Source organism: Mixophyes fleayi, chromosome 5, assembly GCF_038048845.1.
Source record: "Mixophyes fleayi isolate aMixFle1 chromosome 5, aMixFle1.hap1, whole genome shotgun sequence".
NCBI classification, from domain to species: domain Eukaryota; kingdom Metazoa; phylum Chordata; class Amphibia; order Anura; family Limnodynastidae; genus Mixophyes; species Mixophyes fleayi.
In genome coordinates this window covers 85604513-85632154 of record NC_134406.1, presented here as the reverse complement: position 1 = coordinate 85632154, position 27642 = coordinate 85604513, and the positions used below count along the sequence as shown (strand labels likewise).

General features: G+C 38.3%; 1 protein-coding gene across 2 annotated transcripts in view; it reads left to right on the top strand.

Moving 5' to 3' along the window:
* CNTNAP2 (contactin associated protein 2) overlaps nt 1–27642 on the top strand; it is a 1405747-nt gene that overhangs the window by 670824 nt on the left and 707281 nt on the right. The window lies entirely within an intron of this gene.

Below are 27642 nucleotides of genomic sequence, written 5' to 3'. Positions count from 1 at the left end.
CATACACATACACACTTGAAAACCTGTGTCCCCAACAGGATGAGCCAAAAGGAGAAAAGTTTTATTAGGTATAGCCAGTGGTCAAAGTGGAAATTTAGAAGTGGTGGCAAAATGTAAGTGAATGGAATTTGATAATTTTACAATCAAAGCAGTAGGAGAAGAGTCGGTATGGCATACCACCATATATATCGGTACACTTCGACCACTGGGTATAGCAGAAACATAATACAATCAACACATATTAATGCACTACTGGCTGAACAGAATTTTGAGTGCATTCATGTAAGTTTGTTTAAAAGTCAGTTATAAACGCATAAAATAAATTTATAGGGCCTGAATTATTAAGGAAAATAAGGTAAAAAAAGGAATAACTTTGCATCTTGGCAAAACCATGGTGCTTTGGAGGGGAATGTAAATTTAAAATGTGATGGCAGCTTATAGTTGGGGTAGGGCAAGTCCTAGATTAACTTTGAATTGCAGTGTAAAAATAAAACTATCAAATATTTGTGTGCTACATGAAAAACAGCCAGTATTTAACTTATGTGGAAAATAATAAACTAATTTGCACCCCTTGCATTATAATATGGTTTGTCCAGGAGAAAATTTAGTGCTTTTTTGCCTTATTTTCCTTAATGTATCAGGCCCATAGTGTTGAGGAATTACCCTCTAACATACAATACAAACACATAGTTATATATCCTAAATCTGAAGTGTTAGAAGTACAGTGTAACTACAAAAGTAACAAACAATTCACTTACACCACTTGTGTCATTATTTAAAAGGAGTATTTTGTATTGGCAACATTATGTGGTATGCTAACCACATCTCCCTTCAAACAGCCCTCGCCTCAGAGGAGCAGTCCTCATTGTCCACCTTGGTCAAAAGTACAACTTTAGCATAACTGGTGTTCATTGTCCACCATAAAGAATGGAAAATGTGGATATCTTTTTAAGCAAGCAATTCATAACTTATGCATGATGTGACAAAGATAGTGATTTGCCACAGCCTCTAACAGAAACATTAGGTATTCAGCTGACAGTCTGCAGGGCAAGGCTGTAGACAGGGTTACGCATTTGTACAGCAGTGCACCTAGCTTAAAGATATACAGGTGGAGGACATATGTATGGCAAAGTAAAAGTATAGAGTGTGATTTAACTTACATATTTTGAGATGGTTTTTAAAGTGGCATTTTCCTTTCACAGCTGACATATTGTGGATGCAGTGAGACTCATCAAACAGAGCACCTGAATAGACATCCTCTATAAAGATCAGCTGGGAGTGTCACCTGTCCATCAAGCTAAGGGTGGAGTAACATATTTAAAAATGTATTATTGTAGTGCATTGCGCGAACAATGCTGAGCTAGTTGGCCGGTGACTAGGCACAAGATCTGTGTCTAGTGCCACCTGGTGGCATCCTAACAAGAGTGTGCTGTGGATTATTGGTGACGAGTACAATAAAAGCACCCTTCAAGAAAGAGGGGGTTGCGACTGTCATCTGCTGGGTGTCAGTATCAAAGTCTATTTAAAATTAACACCTGTACACTTTGATCCTACAGGCATCTCTTCCGCATGTCCTATAAGGCCTCATTAACCAATATATTTGTGTCCAGCTCTCCCTCTTATGAAAACTCTCTTTTCCAATTCACAACTGTAATGAATCTAATCCCACCATGGCTCCTGCATTGTTTTTACTCTTGCAGTCCAAGGTAAAAGGGGGGACATCAGCTACTGTTTCACTATGCAAAGGGATTTCTGAAAGACAGTTAGGGCTAGATTTACTAAAGGGCGGTTTGCTCAAACCGCCGCTTTTCGGCTAGTTTTCCGGCGGTTTTGAAACCACCGGATTTACTAAAGCCCAAATCGCCGTCAAAACGGCCAGAAATGACATTTTTCAAAACCACCACTTTACAAACCGCCATCCTGATTTTAACAATAATGAACATACAAACAGCTAAGCTGGGGTTTTCAAAACAGCCATCCAAACGGCCAAAATGAAAGAGGTCGTTGCAATAGGCGGGATTGATCAACAGCATACTGTTTGAGCTATTTTGCCATTCATAACATAAGAGAAAGCACCATTAATATTTTAATCATTTGGAAAATCATTATTATTTTTTGATAAAGGGACAAAATAAATGTAATATTAATTTATCAGATTTTTTTTTTTTTTTAAAGGGACACTATTATAGCATTATATTATGTAGAAAATGTGAATATATAATATTATTAACTGATTGTTAATGGTGGATATAATTATTTATGTTGAACAATTTTTCATGACATATTGTCCAAATAATATAATAATTAAATAATTTTATCCCCTTAATATAATGAATTTTTTTTATTCTCTCGTAAGTTAATATTTAATTAATTTACTAACTATGGGCCTCAATTACTTTTATACTTGTGCAGCAAAACAACATAGAATTTTGAGCATAACAAAAGTTACACTTGTAGCCCCCTACACCTGAAGAGGCCGATTGGGGAAGTGCAACTGATTTACAAAAAGAGCAAGCACACAAGGGGATGATGTAAGTTGTTGAATATGGGTCTAGGTATGCTCTGCTCTAAAAGACAATTCACTGCAGGATACGTCCAATACATATGTGGAATATAAAGTCACAAAAGAACGCACAGAAAATAAAATTCTATTAATGTCACCTGTTACTAATATAATCATTATTAACAAAACATTTTAAAAAAAATCCCTCAAAAAAAAGCCATTTATTAAGCAGCAATTTTTCAGTTGCTCCTGATTGCAAACACATGTTTATGCAACTGTCATCTCTTGTAATGAGCACTTACACCAGACTTCTAGCTGGAGTAAGTGATATGATAGAAAACATGTATCTCTGAGATGCCCAAAGCTTGAATTGGAAAATGCTGTGTACGCTTAAGCTTGGCACACCCTTACTGCATATTTACTACGTCAATAGCACAGTCCCCTCCCCTTTCTGCCCTTGATATCGTAGGCAGGGCCGTATTAAGGGAATGGAGGCCCCTGGGCTAAGGGCGCCTCCATTCCCCCATGAGGCCCCCATTGTAAGCCGCCCGCCGCCCCCGTCCCCCGTGAGGGCCCCCCCCAAAGCGCTTACCTGACAGTCCAGTCCTCCATCCCCGGCGCGCTGTAAGCTCCTTACTGAGGAGATCTCGCGAGAGTTCACTCGCGAGATCTCCTCAGTAAGCAGAGTACTGAACGCCGGGGACGGAGGACTGGACTGACTGTGCTCAGCAGCATTGATCGGGCTGAGGAAAATTAGTTTTCTGTTTTGCACATAAGTTAAATACTGACTGTTTTTTCATGTAGCACACAAATATCAACTTTAAATTTCAGTGTACAAATAAGCCATCAAGTATTTGTGTGCTACATGAAAAAACAGTCAGTATTTAACTTATGTGCAAAACAGAAAACTAGTTTTCACCCCTTGCATTGTAACATGGTTTGGCCCAGGAGATTTAAATAAGATACTTCTTAATTTAAGATCCTTAATGAATCAGGCCCATAGTCTGGTTCTGAGCATGCGTAGTGCGATTTTACCAAAAATATGAAAAATATCTTCATTTACGTTCCTTAATGATTCAGGCCCTTAATGAGCAACATTGGCAGTAATATAGTAATGGTAATTTAGCAAAAAATGCTTTTAATTCCTTATGTTTTTTAATACGTACTAGATATACAGATATTTGACATTGCATGAGTCACAAGAGCAGTGGTCTCTCTCTCTTCAACTTTTCATTGTTAATCTCTGTTAAGTATTTACATTTGTGGACTTGGTCAGATCTGTTTGCCATATTGTAACCTTGGATCATCAGAAAGGAGGAAAGTGACCTTTATGTCAAAACTGCAGTTGGTAAAGATGTTTACATGAACCCAGTCTGTAGATCTGATGAATAATGCAAAAGGTCATAATGATTTTCATTTTACTAAGAAAAAAACTCATATTTATGTGTAATCATCTTGACAATAGAAACAAAAGAAGCACATGCATGGGAAATGAGTAGTTTGCCACTTTGTCTAAGGAAATTAAATGTGCTTCCATAGTTTCAATTTGCTCTAATTCATCAGGTCCCAGCTCTGATTAGCCCACCCATTGCCTATCAGTCTTCAACAATCACTGTGCGATTATCAGGCAGTAAAGCTAAGCTAATGAAAGCTAGGTAACGTGATTTGTAGTTCAAATGGAGGTTTGTTTGAGTGTCAGTGTATAAAAGAAATACATCTTTGGGTGAAAAGTAATTCCAGCAAGGTTCATGTCATCTCGTTCTGTACAAAGTATCAATTATCGAAATGATTCAAATTCAACAAACTTAAATGCTACCATTATTGCTAAGTGTGTGTTTATGAAGAGTGCTTTTGGATGTGACCAGCTTTTAAGTTTTTACTCTGTTTAATACTTTAAGCCAGGGTTTCCCAAACCCAGTCCTCAGGGCTCCCCAACAGTGCAAGTTTTCCGGATCACATGTGACATAATTAGGACCACCTGTGGATCTGTTACAATGTGTCAGTCAGTAATGAATACACCTGTGCTCCAGCAAGGAGATATGGAAAACATGCACTGTTGGGGAACCCTGAGGACTGGGTTTGGGAAACCCTGCTTTAAGCAGTTATGGTTGGCATATATTGCCATGGCTAGTTTGGATTTTCCACTTGAATATATTACAAAGCTTAAAAGATGATGAATTACAACTTACATTTTGATTCTGTTCTTTAAAATTGTAGGTTATATGTGATAAGATGGCAGTCTTGAGATCATTGTCCATTTATTACTTTTTGCCTTAGTACCAATTTTGCATGCAAGCTTTTACTGATACTCCATTTAAGATTCTAAGGATATTGTGGACAATATGATATTTTTCAAGGGCCTCTTTGTCCCACAAAAGGGCTGCACATTATGGGCCTAAGGAAGAGCACGGATCTTGAGCGTAGTTCTGACCGCATTCAAATCAATGTGGAGCTAAAGATACATTTCAATTTGAATATGGTCAGAACTATGCTTCAAGTGCCCTTTTTTAAACACAACTTGTAAGTACGCTCTGTCTACACAGTACTTGCCTTATGTAGTCAGACATAACAGACTGCAGTATACGCACAAGCGTATGTGTAATATAAGGTCACATGAGAACACATACAAAAAATATTCTGCTATAGATTAAATGAACAACTATTAACATTATAATCATTACCATAAATATGAATTTTACATAAAAATTGTTTTTTTTTAAATCCAATGCATACATCAAAATGATTTCAATGTGTATTGTACAGACAATGTGTTTTTATAGTCTATAATCTTGGTTACATACACATAGACTATAATCTTAGTTGCATACTCATATTCTGTGCTAGCTTGTGGCATGCATATGTGTCATTTTTAAAACAAAGACTTTACCGTGTCAGTTATCACTATCAGTCGATACTCACAGCTGCCCTTTAGCTGGTGCAAATGATACATCTGAAACCAAGATAACTCATGAAGAAACCAAGGACTTGAATCGGCCACATCTGCATCAGAATGCCATTGACACACCGTAGCCTATTGTAAGTATCATTTGCATTCAGACATTAATTGTGTGCAATTGCATTCATTGGCATATGGTCCATTTCTGAGCATGTGCTATATCATGCAGGATACACTACGCACATAGACGAATGTCCAAATATGAATCAGGTCTTAGATTTGAAGACATTTGTAGAAATTATAAGAGCAGAATACTACCATGAGGTATTAACTTGTGGCATGTTAGAGAGAACATCACTATCCCATCACAGACTATCCTTGAACATATAATGTGTGAATGCAGTGCACAAACACTATAATATCTGTAATATCTGAATAACTATTGTGAAAAGTGTGCAAACAGATGGCTCCTCACACAGGTTTCTGCTGAACCACGTTGACGTTTATTTACTTGTCAGGGTGGATAGTGTCTTCAGCAATCAAATGAATCATTGATAGAATTAAACATAGTCCCATAACCCTAAACTCTGGCTATCACAGTTAGGTCCCTAACTGGGGTCACTGGCCACTTGTTGGCTTCAGTCTCCCACACACAGTTCAAGCCCAGCTTTTTAAGCTTCCTGTCAGGCCTTGCTCTGGCTGACTCCTCAATTGATTAGACCAGGTGCTGCAGGTGTGTGTGTGTGTGTGAATCCACAGTTATTTTTATTTATTCCGTCTATTGCATATTTACCTGTACTATTGTACTGTTGCTTATACTGCCTATTTGTCTGTATATAAATGTAAAGTTACTTGATTCTTGACTTGCACGTCGACCTTGTAAATGAGTTTGTAAATGGTGTTCTTCTGAATAGTTAAATAAATAAATTATTTGATTAATTACTGGATTCAGTGACTGTTGGAACTCCGCATTGGTGGAAGTTACCTAGACAAAGAGAGCCTCCCCAGATTCCATGTAAGCGTCACATGATAAGCTCACATGATTTCTATTCCCCTTAACTTTTTTTCTCAAACACTTTGTTCATACAGCTCAGAGATACACTAAAGGAATAGAAAAAAAATCAAATGCTGCTGTCACCTCTTACTTCTCTTTGGCTTATTTGTGTAAATATGTAAGCCTCAGTACTTATTACTGGTGTCATGCATGATGGATAATGCAGTCATTTGGCATTTAGTTGAAGTATTGTTAGGTTACCTGAAAAAAGCTAATCATTTTCTCTCACATCTGGTGCTTCAAACGAAAAGTACATCAAAAGTTTGCTATGGATTAGAGTGAATTCAAAAGAGCTTTTAGACTTTATGAAAGAATTGGTACTTTGTTGTCATTTTGAGTTTTTCTTTTTTGGATTTATTTTTTTGCATATCTTAGAATTTATTACATTCTACCAATAAAGTGGATGGAAAATACTAGTAGTACTCACATTAAAAGTAAATAGGAATAAAAAACATGTTTTATGTAACAAACAAATCTGTCCTTTAAACTGTACTCGAAGGTTGTGATAGTACTGTACAAATAAAAAATAAATGTGTATTTGAATTTAAAATGAAAACACGTGACTTTAATATATTTGTTTCAACATTCTTCATTAGACTACTGTAAGGGCATTCAACATAGCAGTATCCTTTGCCTATATGAAATTCACACCGGCCTTTCTGTTAGAGGACTCATAATGAAGCAAAGCTTACACCAGTTGTAAACTACTAGAGCTAAGCAGATCTTCTAATGTAATTGCTTCTCCCCATTCAACATTTCCTGTTAATAATATAGCAATAATATAATTTTTTTAGTGTACTTTTTGTGGGTTTTCTTTTAAACTTGTTTTGTTTTTGTCAGGTTTAAAATTGATTGTCTTAGTTTAGAGTCCAAACTTCTTGGTATCAACCGATGATGCAGTCATAAAGGTGGGAATGTAGGAAAGGCATCAAGAATCCTTTAGATACTCAGGGCCTGATTAAAATTCAGACTTTGTTTTAATAATTATCGCTGAACTTGAGCATAGTTCCGACTGTATGTAACTTACGGATCTTAAGATGCATTTCGTTTTGGATCTAGGTGTAAGTACGCTTTGCCTAAACGGTACTTGCCTTACGTAGACAGACAGAACAGACAGCAGAATACACACAAACCTTTGTGCAATATAAGATCTCATCAGAACACATACAAAAAATATTTTATTGTAAAATTTATGAACAACTATTAACAGCATAATTATTCATATAAATATGGTTTTTCAAAGATTTTTTTTTTACATTCAATACATAAGTGAAGATGCTTTCAGTGTGTGCTGTACATATGATGCATTTTATAGTCTATCTTACTTGCACACACACATTTTGTGCTAGTTAGTAGCACCCATACGTGTAGCTTTTAAAACAAAGGCTATGTCATGTCAGTCATCACTATCAGTCAGCACATGCCCTGTAGGTGCAAATGATACGCCTGAAACGCATCTAAGTTAGAGTGTCCTGTACGTGATCTACATTAGTCCGCCCCTTCCCTCTCCTGCTCCGCCTCTTGAGATGTAGGCTGTCTTAATTGCTATCTGCATTAGGACATGAATCACATGTAATTGCCTTAATTGGCGTAAGGTCAGTTTCTGAGCATGCACAGAGTTATTAAAAGCAAGATAGTCTATGCAAATGGACATACATCCGAACATGAATCAGGCTCACAGGGTTATAATTAGATAAGGGAGCTATATTTTCAAAACTAAAACCATATGGCGCTATTAAATCTATGTATTATGAAACGAAAAATAAATAAATAAAAGTGGACATATTCTATAAGGTCACAACATGGGGGAAAGAAATGATCTCAGGGTGGACTTTCTGGATGGAGACTGGAGTGATTTAAAGGAGAACTTCAGTGAAACTTTTTTGTTTTACTTATTGATGGGACAGGCCAAATGTGCGTGTAAAATGGGATTAGTGGTGTGACTGATGACCATGCACATCAGATTATGAGTGAACCACAGCAGCATGCGTGTCAACATATGTATATGCTAATCTGTAAACCTAGCTTCACTGTGCCGTGTTAGCTGAGCTCTTTAAAACTAGCCCTTACTGTCTTAAAAAAATAACTCACATAATATAAAAGGGTTATTCACTGTAAAGATGGTCAGGCTATAGAATTCCTTCTTAAAAGAGATGTTGGTGTCAAATACATTAAAAGAAACCAGTAAGTCCCTCTGAAAGCTCCAACAATCCAACACTGGTTTCTCTTCTACAAAAGTGGACTTGTTTCAAACACACAATTGTAGTTAGTCTTCTTGGAGACACCACTGCCTATTTAAAATAGAGATGTTCACTGACCCCTGTGTTTTGGTTTTGGTTTTGGTTCTGGATTAACTTCGTGTTTTGGTTTTGGCAAAACCGCTCTTTCGTGTTTTGGTTTTGGATACCGATTTTTTTCTAAAATCCCTATTTGTTTTTTGATAAAATCACATAATTTGGCTCTTTGTTTATCCCTACATTATTATTAACCTCAATAACATTAATTTTCAATAATTTTCAGTCAATTTTTGTCAAGTGACAAGAACACTGCTACCCCTGTTTCTGTGTGAGCAATGGCAATGAGCAATGTCACTGGAGACTGGAGAGAGACAAGAACACTGCTACCCATGTTCCTGTGTGAGCAATTGCACTAATCAATGTCACTGGAGAATAGAGAGTGACAAGAACACTGCTACCCATGTTTCTGTGTGAGCAATGACACTGAGCAATGTCACTGGAGACTGGAGAGAGACAAGAACACTGCTACCCATGTTTCTGTGTGAGCAATTGAACTGAGCACTGTCACTGGAGAATAGAGAGTGACAAGAACCCTGCTACCCATGTTTCTGAGTGAGCAATGGCACTGGATCTCCTGTGAAGGGGGGTACTTATGTAATCCAAATCCCGCGAGATCCGATAATGCAACAATGACGTTTTGCCTTGAATCAGATCTGAGGACGCGCAAAAGTAACGAGCCGGCTCATGAGCCTACTCGGATTCCCTAAATTCGGGTGGGCTCGGTTTTCAGAAAACCGAGCACGAGTATATCTAACTTAAAACAGGCAAATATTTATAGGATAGGGGAGAGCTGTACCCTTTTTAAAAAATACTATGTAATCCTTATGAAAAGGGACACATGACTACATTTGTAAAGTACCAATTTACCATGATTTTCATGGTAATTTAGTCATTACCCATGATTCTTTCCTTATGAAAAAAGGTACAGGATTACCAAGGTAAACAACTAAATTACCATAAAATCCAATAGTATTTTGGTGATCTACCATGATACTAAACATGTGGGGACTTTGGAAATCATAGAAGTGCTATCATCATCATCATCAACCACATTTATTTATATAGTGCCAGCAAATTCTGTAGCGCTTTGTAATTGGGGACAAACACAGTAGTAAACAATACTAGGTAATATAAACAGAGAGGTAAAAGGGCTGTGCTCGCAAACTTACAATCTATCTATAATCTGTTTATAAATGGGAATTTAATTATTTACCACTTTAATTATAATTGTATACATCAATAAGGTTTTTGTCATATTTTAGTCCTGTTAGTGCAGTTTCAGTGGTTCTTTTTGTTAATCTTGTGTGATAAATCTGAGTTGCACTACCCTTACTAATCATTAAGACTCATTTACACAGAGCAAAAATGCTGACCTGCTTCTTTATTTGCACCAGTGAGCCAAATTGACCACCTGTGCATTTTAAAGTACATGCTCTTTTCTCATCCATTGGAGCTGGTCCCAGAAAATCAATCTGCGCCTAGCGTTCTGCATTTGCAGATCCACTTGAAAATATTCATGGTGGAAAGAGTGTAATATAATTTCATACTCCACTTTCATTTTTCAGATTCTGTCCTAAAACACTGTTTACTCTACCTTCCTGTATGCCATAAATTAAATATGGGAGTTTGAGCATATGTTTGAATGGTTTTGTAACATTGATTGCTTTTCTAAAAGTGCAACTGGATGGTGCAAAATGCATCCTGTTAAAAGTGTAGAACAAGGTGCTGAAAAAATCATGTTATATTGCTGGAAGATAAAGGACATATCCCCCCCCCCCCCCATAAAACGCCAGGAACTTATGTCTAAATGTATATACATCATCATCAATTTAGATAATCTCATTCCATAAAGTGAAATATTGATTTTGCATGTGAGCACAATTGTAAGAGTATCTGTACACAGCCCCCAATGAGCCCACAAACTTTTGGAGCGCCACAAATCCATAGTATATGAGGATGAAGCCAACAGCCTGCTCCTTGGTCATTCTTCTTAAATTGAATGTAAAAATGAGATGCAGTATCTGTATTTAGAAATGTATACTGGTGATGGAATTACTGCATCTCCTATTTATCGGTTCAGAAGCATTTCTTTACAATAATGAGATTAATTTGGCAACTGTCTTGTGTGGATTTTGATTTGCCTTCCTCTGAGCCAATAGAATGTATGAACATTTTTACTTGATAGACCTGTATTTTTTCTTCAACCTTATTAATATTGTATCTACCACAGTAAAACATTGTGCTATCTTTTATGTAGTGCTCCTGCAACCGATGACCACTGAAGTAAATCTGCAAGAGAGTGGGAATGGGAAACATATGCAGATAGTGTAAAACAGTCAATAGGGGTAAACATCCATGGAGAAGTGACCTAATTCTGTTTTCACTGTCCTGTCTTCTTTACCTCCATATCATTAACAGTAATACTTTTCCTAAATGTGTTTGGTGATGGGGGACTTAAAATCAAGCTGTCTCTTCCCATATAATTTAATTTTCTGTATTAGCAAACATCAGAAGACTGTATTTGGAAAAGTAATATCTTGTGAATGAAATTAGAAGAGAAGCATTGTTCTTTCTGCATTTTATTGATATTTTATTGCATCTTGCCCTATACATATTGCAGTGTGTTGTTCTATTTTATTGTATTTTGCCATTTGAATTTTATATCAACTTTACTGCTAATACAAAACCACTTGGCAGTGTTGTCTCTCTTATACTGCAATACAAATAATTAGTGTGCATCATAGAAAAGATAGTATTCCTCTGAATGTTTTTCATTACAGTACAACTCTGTATTTTAACCTGCTCAGGAGAATTTGTATTTCGATGTGACCAAACCACTTTTCGCGTTTCCTTTCTCCGGGTATAACTTTTTTGTTTTTGTAGTCTACCCAAGTGAATTTCTGCATATTTAGATTAGTTCGTTTTTTCCCTTGGATATTACAGGGAAAAAATTAGCAAAAATAAGAAAAAAATAATATAGCCTGTCTGTTTTTACATTGTAAGTGTAACCCCACAAATATATTGCTAAATTTATTCAATTACATCTCAGTCTCATCTAAGCTAAGGTTAAAGCATGTCAACTCATGATCTAACAATAGGAGCAGAGTTTAATAGATCCAGAGGCTCTCCCTCCTCTGTCAAAACCAGGATGATAACGTCTTTCTGTACAGACTCTTCAGAACACTCAGACATCGCTGTAAGGAGTCTGTACAGAAAAATCAGCCTCATGCATTTAAAAATATATAAGACTAATAACTTCGTCACCAAGGTTTCTGAGGGAGGTAGATGGGAGGACATCACTGCCTATGCACAACAGTCTATACGCAGGAGTTAATGGTCCCCAGCCATTGCATGTTAACTAGCATATGTGAGTGACAGCCTGGTTCCTGTGTGGATAACACAGAAAATCAATAGGACATTTTGCCTGGATTGCTACAGTAAGACACTGCTCTGCAAGATATACAGTACAGTTATGTCCCCTTTGTGCTAACTTATAGTTTCCAATCTGCTGTATTGTTTTAATATATTATTTTAAAGGTGTATACCATAGTTTTTATGAGTATATTCATGGAAGGTTTCCTTTTTTTTAACATTGTATATTTTTTCAGTGGTCAGTTCAGGCTCCAAATATACAATTCTTTTAGAGTCAATAGAATCTCACACATAATTAGATTCAGTGCTTATGGTATTTATGGCTCTGTGTAATAACCAAATATCATATATGTGTAGTATACTAAATTTCTAGCCTAGTTATATAGTAAGACACAAATAAAATGAAACGTTCAACTTTCAATGTTTTATGACATTTTATAGGTATTGATGTAGCCTTCTAGTCCTAGAACATTGAATAGACCAAAAGATGAATGAGTTTCCCATGGTTTATTCTGTAGAACTGTTTCAGTGAATTGAGCAACTGCATGATTTTTCCTTCACACAAAAACCAGACATGTAGTGGTATGATTTGTGATGCTAGATACAGCCATGGATGGTCATGACTGCAGCACACCTGGACAGTGTTCATGTGACAGGCTGGAGACAAGATAGAAGCATTATTAGTGGTGATAATTGGAATTCACTAGTGCTCAGCCTGCACCCTGCATTACATAACCACCGCTACATGTCAATGGAATCAATGGCAGTAAGCAACACCCACCCCCCGTTCATCTCATATTACTTTATTTTCATTAGCATACCCTGCTGTCATATATATCCTGGATCTGATGCCAATATAGACATGCAGTTGGGCAACATACTTGAAATGGTTCCACATAGAGATGGTCACTGACCCCCGTGTTTTGGTTTTGGATTCGGTTTTGGATCTGGATTACCGTCGTGTTTTGGTTTTGGTTTTGAAAAACCGCCATTGCGTGTTTTGGTTTTGGTTTTGGTTTTGGTTTTGTTTGGTTTTGTTTTGCTATTTTGTTGGAAAATCAATGTTTTTGGGCCTAAAATAAGCCAATTTAGTGCTCCAACTGTTTTAGAGATAAGTAATCTAATTGTAGAGGTAATAAATTATCCAAAAAACAGTTTAATTCTTCGTTGGTAGGCCTTCATTTATTCTACACACAGATTGTCTTCCTCTCCATCTATGCATATTGGGAATGCAGCCATCGTCTTTGGATGTATATTACACCCTACACTTATAGTTAAATATGTAAAGAAATGGAAAAAGGCAGTTTGCTTTCTGTCTCTATAGGCCCCCCTCCACTTGTAGAAAAAAACAAAAAATTCAGCCGTTATAGACTGTACAATATTAATTGAAATGGACAAAGCCAGTTTGGTTTTTGTCTCTCTAGACTCCCCTCCACTTGTCGAAAATACAAAAAAATTCAGACATTATAGACTGTACAATATTAATTTAAATGGAGAAAGCCAGTTTGGTTTCTGTCTCTCTAGGCCCCCTCCACTTGTATAAAATACCCAAAAATTCAGCCGTTATAGACTGTACAATAATAATTGACATGGAGAAAGCCAATTTGGTTTCTGTCTCTCTAGGCCCCCCCTCCACTTGTATAAAATACCAACAAATTCAGCCGTTATAGACTGTACAATATTAATTGACATGGAGAAAGCAAGTTTGGGGTCACTCTGTCTATGAGACCCTACCCTTAAGGATAAATTGCCCAAACAGCAGCCTTTCAAGACGGTACATGATATGGAAATGCCACAAGTCCCTTTCCTGTTTGGGGGTAGATTGTACCCTACACTTACATAGAAAGTTTTAAAAAGATGTTATTGTCATCATCTTCAGCTTCATCCTCATGCTCATCAGTGTGTACGTCATCATCACAGACTATCAATTCATGGCCGCTTGAATCCGCCATTAGAGAACAGTCAGTGCTTGGATGTCTTGGATGGTGAAGGCCTTCCTCGTGGAATATGTAGTTCATCTTTATAAACATTATTTTCTCCACATTTTTGGGAAGTAAACTTCTACGGCGATCACTGACTAAGTTCTCTGCTGTGCTGAACACTCGTTCAGAGTACACACTGGAGGGTGGGCAGCTTAGGTATTGCAAAGCAAGTTTGTACATGGGTTTCCAAATGCCCTGCTTTTCTTCCCAGTAAGGAAAGGGACTGTCTGACATTTCCATATCAACTACCTCTTGAAAGTAATCCTCCACCATCCTTTGCATGTTTATACTCGTATTGGATGGAGGTATAAGAAAAGTGACACTTTTTTTGAAAAATCCTTCAAACCAGCCCAGATGTTAAATTGTTCTGGTCTGCCCCCTGCGTCTTCCCTGCTTTTTTTTTGGAAATTTAATTTTTTACGAGCAGCAGCAGCTTGAGAAATTGAAGGAGGACACATTGTCAAGCCGAGGCCCAGTTCATCGGACAACTTGCTGAGCAATAGCTCCTTGCAAAAGTTCACATCTCGCTCATTTACAAGTAAAGACTCAATGTAGGTTTTAAACCTTGGATCAAGCACAGTGGCCAAAAAAGAGCTTAATAACTCGAGGATCATTGTGAAGCGAATTAAGTACTTGATCGACAAGGCCAAAGTAGTTTGCTGAATTGCTTGCTTTCAGCTCCTCCTTCATTTTCTCCAGCTACTTTTCCAATAGTCTAATGAAAGGAATGACTTGGCTCAAGCTAGCAGAGTCTGCACTCACCTCACACTCACAACTTCAAATGGTTTCAGCACCTTGCACAGGACTGAAAGGATTCCCCACTGTGCAAGAGTGAAATACATCCCCCCTCCTTTGTACAGGGTGGAGTTCCACCTAGTTACCACCTCTTGCTTAAGTTGGTGGCAGGGCAAGTAAAACTGCTCTTGGAGCTGCTGTAACCTCCTACATGCTGTGGCTGAATGCCAGAAATGACCTGAAATTTTATGGGCCACCGAAAGCATCTCCTGCACCTCACGGTTATTTCGTAGGAAGCTCTGCACCACCAAGTTGATGGTGTGAGCAAAACAGGGAATATGTTGGAAATCACCCAGCTGTAATGCTCGCACTATATTGTTGGCGTAATCAGAAATTACATACCCTGGGGAGAGTCCGAGTGGTATAAGCCATGCATCAATCACATCTCTCAGTTTGCGTAACAAATTGTCAGCCGTACGCCTGTGACAAATGTTACGTAGTGGTGTACATGCTGCTGCTGTTCCTGCTGGTGAAGGTGAATGACCAACCCAGTGGGCTGTTACAGTCATATAGTCTTTGGTTTGGCCACTTCCACTTGTCCACATATCTGTGGTTAAGTGGACAGTGGGCAGAATCGCATATTTCAGCGCAATCTCTACATTTTTACACACTTTTTGGTATAGTTGTGGAATTGCTTTACGGGAGAAATGGTGTCGCAATGGAATTCTGTAACGCGGACACAAAACCTCAATTAACTGTGAAAAACCAGCTACGTTTATTGTTGAGATTGGACGCAGATCTAACACTAAAATTGCAGCCATGGCGTCTGTGATTCGCTTGGCGACTGGGTGACTGCTGTCATATTTGCTTCCCCTCACAAATGATTGTTTCACAGTTAATTGCTGAAATGTAGGACTGCTCATTTTCTTGACCTGCCTCTGGGATGACGATTCACCCCAAGCAACAGCAGCAGCAGTGGGACAAACGCTTTCTTCAGAGGAATCAATAATAGTGCAGCAGTCATCCAACCTTAATAAGTGGGATGCCGGGCTAACTCCGAGCGCTACTGAGGATATTGATGAGGATGGTGTGGTGGGTGTATTTTGTAGCCGTCGGTATGTCGGTGAGCGGAGGGTCTTAGCTGATGATGGAGTGCTTGTATTCTTTTGAGAAGAACTTTCAGCTTTTCCCAACACTTTGCCATGAACTCTCGTTAAATGGCGTAACATAGACAATGTTCCAAGATGGTTAAGGTCCCTCCCTCGACTGACTGTGGCTTGACATACACTACAAATGGCTATACAATTTTTGTCTGGATTTGGGTAGAAATAATTCCACACATAAGAAAAAGGATTTTTTTGTTTTATGCCAGGGCATGACAATTGCCTTTTTCTTGTCACATGCCAGAACTGCTGCCACTGGTGCAGGACTTATACAAACAACCTCATCCTCATCAACATCCTCATTAGCGCCCTCATCGCCTACACAAATCTCCCCCTCATCCTCTTCTAATTCCAAAGTGGCATCCTCATTTTGGGTATCACCGGCTACACTCGGGCTATTAAGGCACACATCAGCAGAATGCTCATGATTAGACATCCCACTGATGGATGGACTCTCCACAGGGATTGTTGTCATTTGTGAATCAGAGCAAACATTCTCCTCTAATGCCTTACTGTTATCTTGCAGCTCAGCTTTGACGCGTAACATTAGTTGTGCACCAATTGTAGGCTGGGTAACTTTTTGGGATCTGCCACTAATAGCTAAAGGTGAAGGCCTCATTCTCTCTTTGCCAACTTTTGCTCAGTTACACTTCTTTTTCGCTTCAATACAGTAAAAAAAAAAAATATTTTTTGTTTTTTGCACTGATTTGAAAACACTCTGTTGTTTGACATCACCTTGGCCAGATGACGTACTGGGATGACAAACATCAGGACTGGTGACAGAACCTGGTTGCTCATTCTGATCATATGTGGACTGCTTTGTATCCATTCTGAGCGCAAACCACTTGTAGTGTTAAAAATTATTTGGTAGATACTGCTAAAGATATGACTTTTGACAGCCAGAAATATTTATGCACAATTAGGGAGGAAACCCCAAAAGCACTGGGGAGTGCTAAAAATTAGTTGGTAGATACTGCTGACAGAAATTACTTTTGACAGCCAAAAATATTTATGCACAATTAGAGTGGACACCCCAAAAGCACTGGGGAGTGCTATAAATTAGTTGGTAGATACTGCTGACAGATATGACTTTTGACAGTCAGAAATATTTATGCACAATTATGGGGGACACCCCAAAAGCACTGAGGAGTGCTTAAAATTAGTTGGTAGATACTGCTGACAGATATGACTTTTGACAGCCAGAAATATTTATGTACAATTAGGGAGGACACCCCTAAAGAACTGGGGAGTGCTAAAAAATAATTGCTAGATACTGCTGACAGATATGACTTTTGACAGCCAGAAATATTTATGCACAATTATGGGGGACACCCCAAAAGCACTGGGGAGTGCTAAAAATTAGTTGGTAGATACTGCTGACAGATATGACTTTTGACAGCCAGAAATATTTATGTACAATTAGGGAGGACACCCCTAAAGAACTGGGGAGTGCTAAAAAATAATTGCTAGATACTGCTGACAGATATGACTTTTGACAGCCAGAAATATTTATGCACAATTATGGGGGACACCCCAAAAGCACTGAGGAGTGCTAAAAATTGGTTGGTAGATACTGCTGACAGATATGACTTTTGACAGCCAGAAATATTTATGCACAATTAGGGAGGACACCCCTAAAGCACTGGTGAGTGCTAAAAATTAATTGGTAGATACTGCTGACAGATATGACTTTTGACAGCCAGAAATATTTATGCACAATTAGGGAGGACACCCCAAAAGCACTGGGGAGTGCTAAAAATTAGTTGGTAGATACTGCTGACAGATAGGACTTTTGACAGCCAGAAATATTTATGCATAATTAGGGAGGACACCCCTAAAGCACTGAGGAGTGCTAAAAATTAGTTGGTAGATACTGCTGACAGATATGACTTTTGACAGCCAGAAATATTTATGCACAATTAGGGAGGACACCCTAAAAGCACTGGGGAGTGCTAAAAATTAGTTGGTAGATACTGCTGACAGATATGACTTTTGACAGCCAGAAATATTTATGCACAATTATGGGGAACACCCCAAGAGCACTGAGGAGTGCTAAAAATTAGTTGGTAGATACTGCTGACAGATATGACTTTTGACAGCCAGAAATGTTTATGCACAGTTAGGGAGGACACCCCTAAAGCACTGAGGAGTGCTAAAAATTAGTTGGTAGATACTGCTGACAGATATGACTTTTGACAGCCAGAAATATCTATGCACAATTAGGGAGGACACCCCTAAAGCACTGGGGAGTGCTAAAAATTAGTTGGTAGATACTGCTGACAGATATGACTTTTGACAGCCAGAAATATTTATGCACAATTATGGGGAACACCCTAAAAGCACTGAGGAGTGCTAAAAATTAGTTGGTAGATACTGCTGACAGATATGACTTTTGACAGCCAGAAATATTTATGCACAATTATGGGGGACACCCCAAAAGCACTGGGGAGTGCTAAAAATTAGTTGGTAGATACTGCTGACAGATATGACTTTTGACAGCCAGAAATATTTATGCACAATTATGGGGAACACCCCAAGAGCACTGAGGAGTGCTAAAAATTAGTTGGTAGATACTGCTGACAGATATGACTTTTGACAGCCAGAAATATCTATGCATAATTAGGGAGGACACCCCTAAAGCACTGGGGAGTGCTAAAAATTAGTTGGTAGATACTGCTGACAGATATGACTTTTGACAGCCAGAAATATTTATGCACAATTATGGGGAACACCCTAAAAGCACTGAGGAGTGCTAAAAATTAGTTGGTAGATACTGCTGACACCTATGACTTTTGACAGCCAGAAATATCTATGCACAATTAGGGAGGACACCCCAAAAGCACTGGGGAGTGCTAAAAATTAGTTGGTAGATACTGCTGACAGATATGACTTTTGACAGCCAGAAATATTTATGCACAATTAGGGAGGACATCCCAAAAGCACTGGGGAGTGCTAAAAATTAGTTGGAAGACACTGCTGACAGATATGACTTTTGACAGCCAGAAATATTTATGCACAATTAGGAAGGAAACCCCAAAAGTACTGGGGAGTGCTAAAAATTAATTGGTAGATACTCCTGACAGATATGACTTTTGACAGCCAGAAATATTTATGCACAATTAGGGAGGACACCCCAAAAGCACTGGGGAGTGCTAAAAATTAGTTGGTAGATACTGCTGACAGATATGACTTTTGACAGCCAGAAATATTTATGCACAATTAGGGAGGACACCCCAAAAGCACTGAGGAGTGCTAAAAATTAGTTGGTAGATACTGCTGACAGATATGACTTTTGACAGCCAGGAATATTTATGCACAATTAGGGAGGACACCCCAAAAGCACTGGGGAGTGCTAAAAATTAGTTGGTAGATACTGCTGACAGATATGAATTTTAACAGCCAGAAATATTTATGCATAATTATGGGGGACAGCCCAAATGCACTGAGGAGTGCTAACAATTAGTTGGTAGATACTGCTGACAGATATGACTTTTGACAGACAGAAATATTTATGCACAATTAGGGAGGACACCCTAAAAGCACTGGGGAGTGCTAAAAATTAGTTGGTAGATACTGCTGACAGATATGACTTTTGACAGCCAGAAATATTTATGCACAATTAGGGAGGACACCCCAAAAGCACTGGGGAGTGCTAAAAATTAGTTGGTAGATACTGCTGACAGATAGGACTTTTGACAGCCAGAAATATTTATGCATAATTAGGGAGGACACCCCTAAAGCACTGAGGAGTGCTAAAAATTAGTTGGTAGATACTGCTGACAGATATGACTTTTGACAGCCAGAAATATTTATGCACAATTATGGGGAACACCCTAAAAGCACTGAGGAGTGCTAAAAATTAGTTGGTAGATACTGCTGACACCTATGACTTTTGACAGCCAGAAATATCTATGCACAATTAGGGAGGACACCCCAAAAGCACTGGGGAGTGCTAAAAATTAGTTGGTAGATACTGCTGACAGATATGACTTTTGACAGCCAGAAATATTTATGCACAATTAGGGAGGACATCCCAAAAGCACTGGGGAGTGCTAAAAATTAGTTGGAAGACACTGCTGACAGATATGACTTTTGACAGCCAGAAATATTTATGCACAATTAGGGAGGACATCCCAAAAGCACTGGGGAGTGCTAAAAATTAGTTGGAAGACACTGCTGACAGATATGACTTTTGACAGCCAGAAATATTTATGCACAATTAGGGAGGCCACCCCAAAAGCACTGGGGAGTGCTAAAAATTAGTTGGTAGATACTGCTGACAGATATGACTTTTGACAGCCAGAAATATTTATGCACAATTAGGGAGGACACCCCAAAAGCACTGAGGAGTGCTAAAAATTAGTTGGTAGATACTGCTGACAGATATGACTTTTGACAGCCAGGAATATTTATGCACAATTAGGGAGGACACCCCAAAAGCACTGGGGAGTGCTAAAAATTAGTTGGTAGATACTGCTGACAGATATGAATTTTAACAGCCAGAAATATTTATGCATAATTATGGGGGACAGCCCAAATGCACTGAGGAGTGCTAACAATTAGTTGGTAGATACTGCTGACAGATATGACTTTTGACAGACAGAAATATTTATGCACAATTAGGGAGGACACCCTAAAAGCACTGGGGAGTGCTAAAAATTAGTTGGTAGATACTGTTGACAGATATGACTTTTGACAGCCAGAAATATTTATGCACAATTATGGGGAACACCCCAAGAGCACTGAGGAGTGCTAAAAATTAGTTGGTAGATACTGCTGACAGATATGACTTTTGACAGCCAGAAATGTTTATGCACAATTAGGGAGGACACCCCTAAAGCACTGAGGAGTGCTAAAAATTAGTTGGTAGATACTGCTGACAGATATGACTTTTGACAGCCAGAAATATTTATGCACAATTATGGGGAACACCCTAAAAGCACTGAGGAGTGCTAAAAATTAGTTGGTAGATACTGCTGACACCTATGACTTTTGACAGCCAGAAATATCTATGCACAATTAGGGAGGACACCCCAAAAGCACTGGGGAGTGCTAAAAATTAGTTGGTAGATACTGCTGACAGATATGACTTTTGACAGCCAGAAATATTTATGCACAATTAGGGAGGACACCCCAAAAGCACTGGGGAGTGCTAAAAATTAGTTGGTAGACACTGCTGACAGATATGACTTTTGACAGCCAGAAATATTTATGCACAATTAGGGAGGACACCCCAAAAGCACTGGGGAGTGCTAAAAATTAATTGGTAGATACTCCTGACAGATATGACTTTTGACAGCCAGAAATATTTATGCACAATTAGGGAGGACACCCCAAAAGCAATGAGGAGTGCTAAAAATTAGTTGGTAGATACTGCTGACAGATATGACTTTTGACAGCCAGAAATATTTATGCACAATTATGGGGGACACCCCAAAAGCACTGAGGACTGCTAACAATTAGTTGGTAGATACTGCTGACAGATATGACTTTTGACATCCAGAAATATTTATGCACAATTATGGGGGACACCCCAAAAGCGCTGGGGAGTGCCAAATATTAACAAAAAATAATAAACCTCTATCCTCCTCTCTTCTCTAGCGATTTTTGTTAGAGCAATTGCAAGAAGAATATTGGATTCTCTGTCCCTGCTCTAATCAGCCTGTGACTACACCCTGCTCTCGCCCTCTGTCAAATGGCGATGGATTGTTGTGGAGGCGTGCATTTATAATGTTGAAGTATCGCGAGAACCGAGTACCGAGATCCGACGACGTCACAATGATGTTTGGCCTCGATTTGGATTCGGAACGGGCGGGAGAGTACCGAACTACTTAGCTCGGTACTCAGATACCAAAAGTTCGGGTGGGTTCAGTTCTCGGGGAACCGGACCCGCCCATCTCTAGTTCCACATAACATTCTGGACATGAGCTTTTTGACAAGGTAGATTACTATAACATCACTGCTTTAGCTTTTTAGCTTTACAGTGTCTGCTATAGGTTGTAAAAACCCTTCTTAAATAGAGAATGATGTTTCTGATTTATTTCTATGGCTTTGCTAGTCATCTTGTACATTCAGCAAGGTACAGGCTGCCTTATATAGTGCAGTGACAGTGAGAGAGGACTAGAGACAGCAGACCAGGATACATTAGTAGGATCAAACATGAAATTAATGAAATCTGAAGGATGAATGAGCTGGAGAGTAATAATCAGAGATCAGCAATGACACTAGATAGATGACAAAAGATTGGGAGAAAGGGGCAAGCAGAAAGCAAGCTCAGAAACTCATACATAAGAATAGTTTTAATATATATATATAAATACTATACATATTTATACAAATTTAGATCAAATTTGTGAACTGATGTTATTTTACTGCTCGTAATTAAAGATTATTTATAGGAGTTGTTTTTATGTAAATATTTTTGCAACATCCAAATTGTTTCTCATTTTATAAGAGCTTGGTGTCTAGCTAAATGCTACTTCTCTGCATATAAAACAAACACATCTAGTAGAGAATCCCAGTTGTGAAACTACCATGTGTGCAGTGGCTGTAACTACGATGGGACCTGGGCCACAAGGAAGCCAATTAATTCCATATAACTTGGTCACCATCACTGGACCTCTATCAATGATAGTCTAGAGATTACATTTTAGAGCAAGATACCATAGCTTCTACTTCCTAGCTCTGTGGCCAAAGCACATAACATTCTTAATAAATACTGTGGCAGGATGGGCTCTCTCTGCCACCCTCTCTTTCTCTCAAGCAGTTTATATGTGTTTTTTCCACTTGTCTTAGGTTCCCTTTGCAATCAGAACATATCATTACTGACCACTCCTGCTGGTGTTATTCCGCCACCAGACACTTACTGGCTGTAAGTGCAGGAGAGCAGTCATTGCCACCACCAGGCTCCTTCAATGGCACCTAGAACTACTTACTTCTGGGTGTTGCTACAGTCAGCGCCTATTTGCTGCTGACTGTAGCTGGTTCATCCTGATACTTACTTTGGATCAGAAATCAGGAACCTAGATTCAACACATGATGGTTGGGCAATGGATTAGGGTGTGAGCTCTTATCTGTAGGTCACGTGATTACAGTAAGTAATTGGCATCATATAGGATTTAGTAAGCAGAATATTACCCAAGGGCAGTTACACACAAGTATGTGGTACTGATGATTCATTCACAAGTATAAGACGGTACACATACAATCAGGAAATTTGTGCTCTTTACATAGAGCTAAAACCAGTCCCACCCTTGCCATAAATTCAAATGAGCACTTCAAATACTGCACTAATCCTAGTGGATGTTTGAGCAGGGTGGCCAATCTGGAAGAGGGGTAAACTGCACTGAATAAATCAATCATTACTAGATTTTACTGGGTCATTGGACATGGCCTTTAATAGCATGTCCAGCTTATTTATCCACCCATTTTGAATTAGGACAGACTTTTTTTTGTGCTTCAGAAGAGTTTATAAGCCAGGGATGCCATCAGGAGAGCTTATAACACAGGGATGCCATCAGGAGAGCTTATAACACAGGGATGCCATCAGGAGAGCTTATAACACAGGGATGCCATCAGGAGAGCTTATAACACAGGGATGCCATCAGGAGAGCTTATAACACAGGGATGCCATAAGGGAAGTTTATAACACAGGGATGCCATCAGGAGAGCTTATAACACAGGGATGCCATCAGGAGAGCTTATAACACAGGGATGCCATGAGGAGAGTTTATAACACAGGGATGCCATCAGGAGAGCTTATAACACAGGGATGCCATCAGGAGAGCTTATAACACAGGGATGCCATCTGGAGAGCTTATAACACAGGGATGCCATGAGGAGAGCTTATAACACAGGGATGCCATCAGGAGAGCTTATAACACAGGGATGACATCTGGAGAACTTATGACACAGGGATGCCATCTGGAGAGCTTATAACACAGGGATGCCATGAGGAGAGCTTATAACACAGGGATGCCATGAGGAGAGCTTATAACACAGGGATGCCTTGAGGAGAGCTTATAACACAGGGATGACATCAGGAGAGCTTATAACACAGGAATGCTAAAATTTGGATTTAAATACAATTTACTGTAAACTGGGATTCCAAAATCTGCATGTTTCATCCATGGAACAGTTTCCTTATTTTCTCTCAGACATGCAGGGACACCTGGGTATGTATTCACACCAAGGAATGTGCTGCTCAAGCAAGCCCACCCCTACCTGGCATCAGACCAGATGCTAATTAGCACATGATTTCCTTTCTCAGTTTTACACAAACATGCTGTTGGCATCCTACCTTAGAGATCAATACACTTTTTTGCATTTACTATAATATACACCAGGCATGCTGTGCCGATAAAATAAATAAGTTGAATTAATTAGTTCTTTCTTCCCATTTTCTTTTGGGAGAAGGTAAATAAAGCCACAAACACTATGGGAGTCATTTATGAAAGCAGTAAAAGCTAGTGCATTAGGAAAGAATGCTGTAGCCCTGTTGAGCAGTTTTGTTTTAGTTTTTAAGTTCTTCTGGATTACATAACCTTAACATCATATGCCTAAGAGCAAGAATGACCATGCAGTAGCATGGGAGATCTTTACGCTGGATCAAATTATATCTGGCTTGTCAGTTACTATTACTCTGAATCTAGTAGTGCAGACAACAGAGAGAGTCCTGCTCAGTCTCTTGTGGTTTTGCTGTGGACAAAAGAAAGAAAGCAATAACAAGAAATGAAAAATATTTTTTAAAAATGTTGACTTCATCATACAATTTTCATGTACATATATTTAATAATGTATCACTAATAAATACTAATCAAATGCGTCAAGTATATATTTTTTATAAAGTGCTAGTATGGTTTTTATGAAATGGAACTATGCATTAAGTATTTATGAGAAGAGCCACAGTCTAAAGCACTTATATATAATGTCAGTATTTAAATTTAGATTTTATATTGTAACACAATATTTCTTAAATAAATATATTATATAGGGATTATATATCCCAATTAATTAATGAATCCTATATATTATATTACATATCCCAATTGAGCCTATAAATTTCAATATACAAAAACAGTGCATAATTTCATTAATCTTTATTAGGAACAATAAATGCACCACTAGTTATCAAAGTTTTTCCCAAATACCCTGAAAGGGATTAGTTTTGGTTTGGAACTGAATTAAATTAAAGATTTTGAAAAATAGCTAAAATTATATGATTTTGAGCTGTTTTTGCTTCTATATTACTAGGTATAGCATTTACATTCATTTACAGTAATTTTCTAATGATCTCTTCCTAACTGTCCAAATTTTCACTAGTTTTGTCCAAAGTCTGCAGCAAGTTGGCTGTCTAAAATTAGTGACAGAGTAATGGCACAAATAAATGTTAGTTTACTAGAATATACAATCACCATTTCTGATTTAATTTTCTTTTAATTCAATTCAATACACCACATTATAAGTCAACATATTGGTCCTACATTTGGACCTTTGTCAAGACAAACACATAGAACAACAGAAAAGACAGATATTAACAAAACCATGTAGTTAACTGATTTCTAATGCAATCCCAGATTGAAAAGATGATCTTCTGCATATCATTGCAAAATATATGAGGCAATAGCTCCCTTGTATTCTCTATGAGGCACTCCAAACAATGTGCATTCCACCCTGGAACGCATAACCAGAGGTGCCAAACCGCAAGTGCCAAATAGGAAGTAACAAAAACGGAATTATACAAACAGGTTTTCTCTATAACAATCAAACACAACGATTCCTAGATGAGTCACTGGATTACCTGCCTAGCAGGTATGTATTCCTCATGAGTACCTAAGACATATGACAAGGAGGTGCAATAATGCACCTCAATATCAAATGCACACTCCAGCTTGGAACGCATTAAGCGGAAATGCAATGACTCACTTCCTGTATAGCAAGTGTTTGAATTCCATTTTTTCCTGGACATTAGGTTTTGATTTGTGTTCAGATTTAAATTTGGAGTGAAGAATTGAGTTGTGTTTTGTATCTACTCAGAACCCTAAATCTCGAAATTGTGGGATTTCTCTGAATCCGAACCTCTCATCTCTACTGTATATACAGCACTTGTTCTTATTATGTTGAATGCAGCTGTGTGATATCTGATCAGATATCCTAATTGGTTAGTAGGAGTTTAAAAGCTGAATTTCCCCTGAAGAAATTGCAGTCATATTGGAAAGAAGTTCATTAGGAACAGATTATACTTACCTTCAGATTGAGCCTAGTTATTGCACTTGGATTTATATATTCTTTATTCACTGGTTTGCCCACTGCATAAACCTGGAAACATCTATCAATGATTCTGTGAGTTCTAGAAGACTGATACACAAAGCACCTGCTTCTGTGCTCATTAGTGATATACTGCATGCTCCCTAAAGTTATTTAAGGACAAAATAATATTTCATTTTGATATTGAAATCACATAGAAGTGGTTTTAGACTGTGACTCTTCTAAAATATGATTCATACATAGTTTTATTTTATAATAACCATTGTTATAAGTAGAATTTTAAAATAAATTGAATTGTATTTACTTGACATATTTGATTAGTGTTTATTATTGATTTCTATTTATTACATTGTTTATTTTTTTATATGAAATTTATGGGGAAAGTGAAAAGATTGGCTTCTTTTGGCAATTTTTATTCTTTCTTTTCTCTCCAAGTTAGTGATGGGCCACATGGGCGACCCACTATCCTTCAAAAGTGACTCACATTAATCTTAATCTCAGTAAAAAGTTAAAATAAGACTCAAAGAAAGAGACACCTATCTGTAATAACCTGTCATCAGGCATTTTTTAAACAAGTGTTACAAGCTATAACAAATAAATCTAAGAATAAAGAGTAAGGAGCTGGGGGCCACAGGTGAATGCTCATAGGACTGCCTATTGCCCATCTCTGCTTCATGTACAAGGAGTATGGATCTCCTGTCTGAGCAACTGCTTCTCCGTATGTTTTCTCCACTCTTATCCATACTTGCCAACTCTCCCGGAATGTCCGGGAGACTCCCGCATTTTGCGAGAGTCTCACGGACTCCCGGGAGAGTGTGGCAATCTCCCGGATCTGCCCACATCACTAGGAAGTGCCCCACTTTCTAGTGAAGTGGGCAGAATTAGGTCCCAAACGCCGCGATTCTCGGTGAATTGCGGTATTTGGCCCTGCCCCCCGCTGTCAAATGACGCGTTTGCGTCAATACGCCACGGGGGGCGGGTCCAAAATGACGTACATTTTGGAGCCCCACCCCCATCACACCCACCTCCCCCGCAGGCTCCCGGAAACCAACATTTTAAAGTTGGTAAGTATGCTCTTATCATTATATTTACATTGTGTTCACTTACATTATGCATCACAGGGAAAAAATTGTATTAATATTTTTTAACATTGTCTGGTTGCAAATTTGTGTAATTTACATGTGGGTGGTAAAGGGGGGGAGCTCAGAATGCTGTCATGTGTTATTCTCCTTATGAATGGCTGGTCATATACAGAGAGCTACAATTATAAACATGCATATTGAAAAATTTTGCTCATCTTTTTCATTAGTGGATTACGGAGAGAGCAGTAAATAATGAAACTTTACCCAACTATGGACATATTTCACAAATATA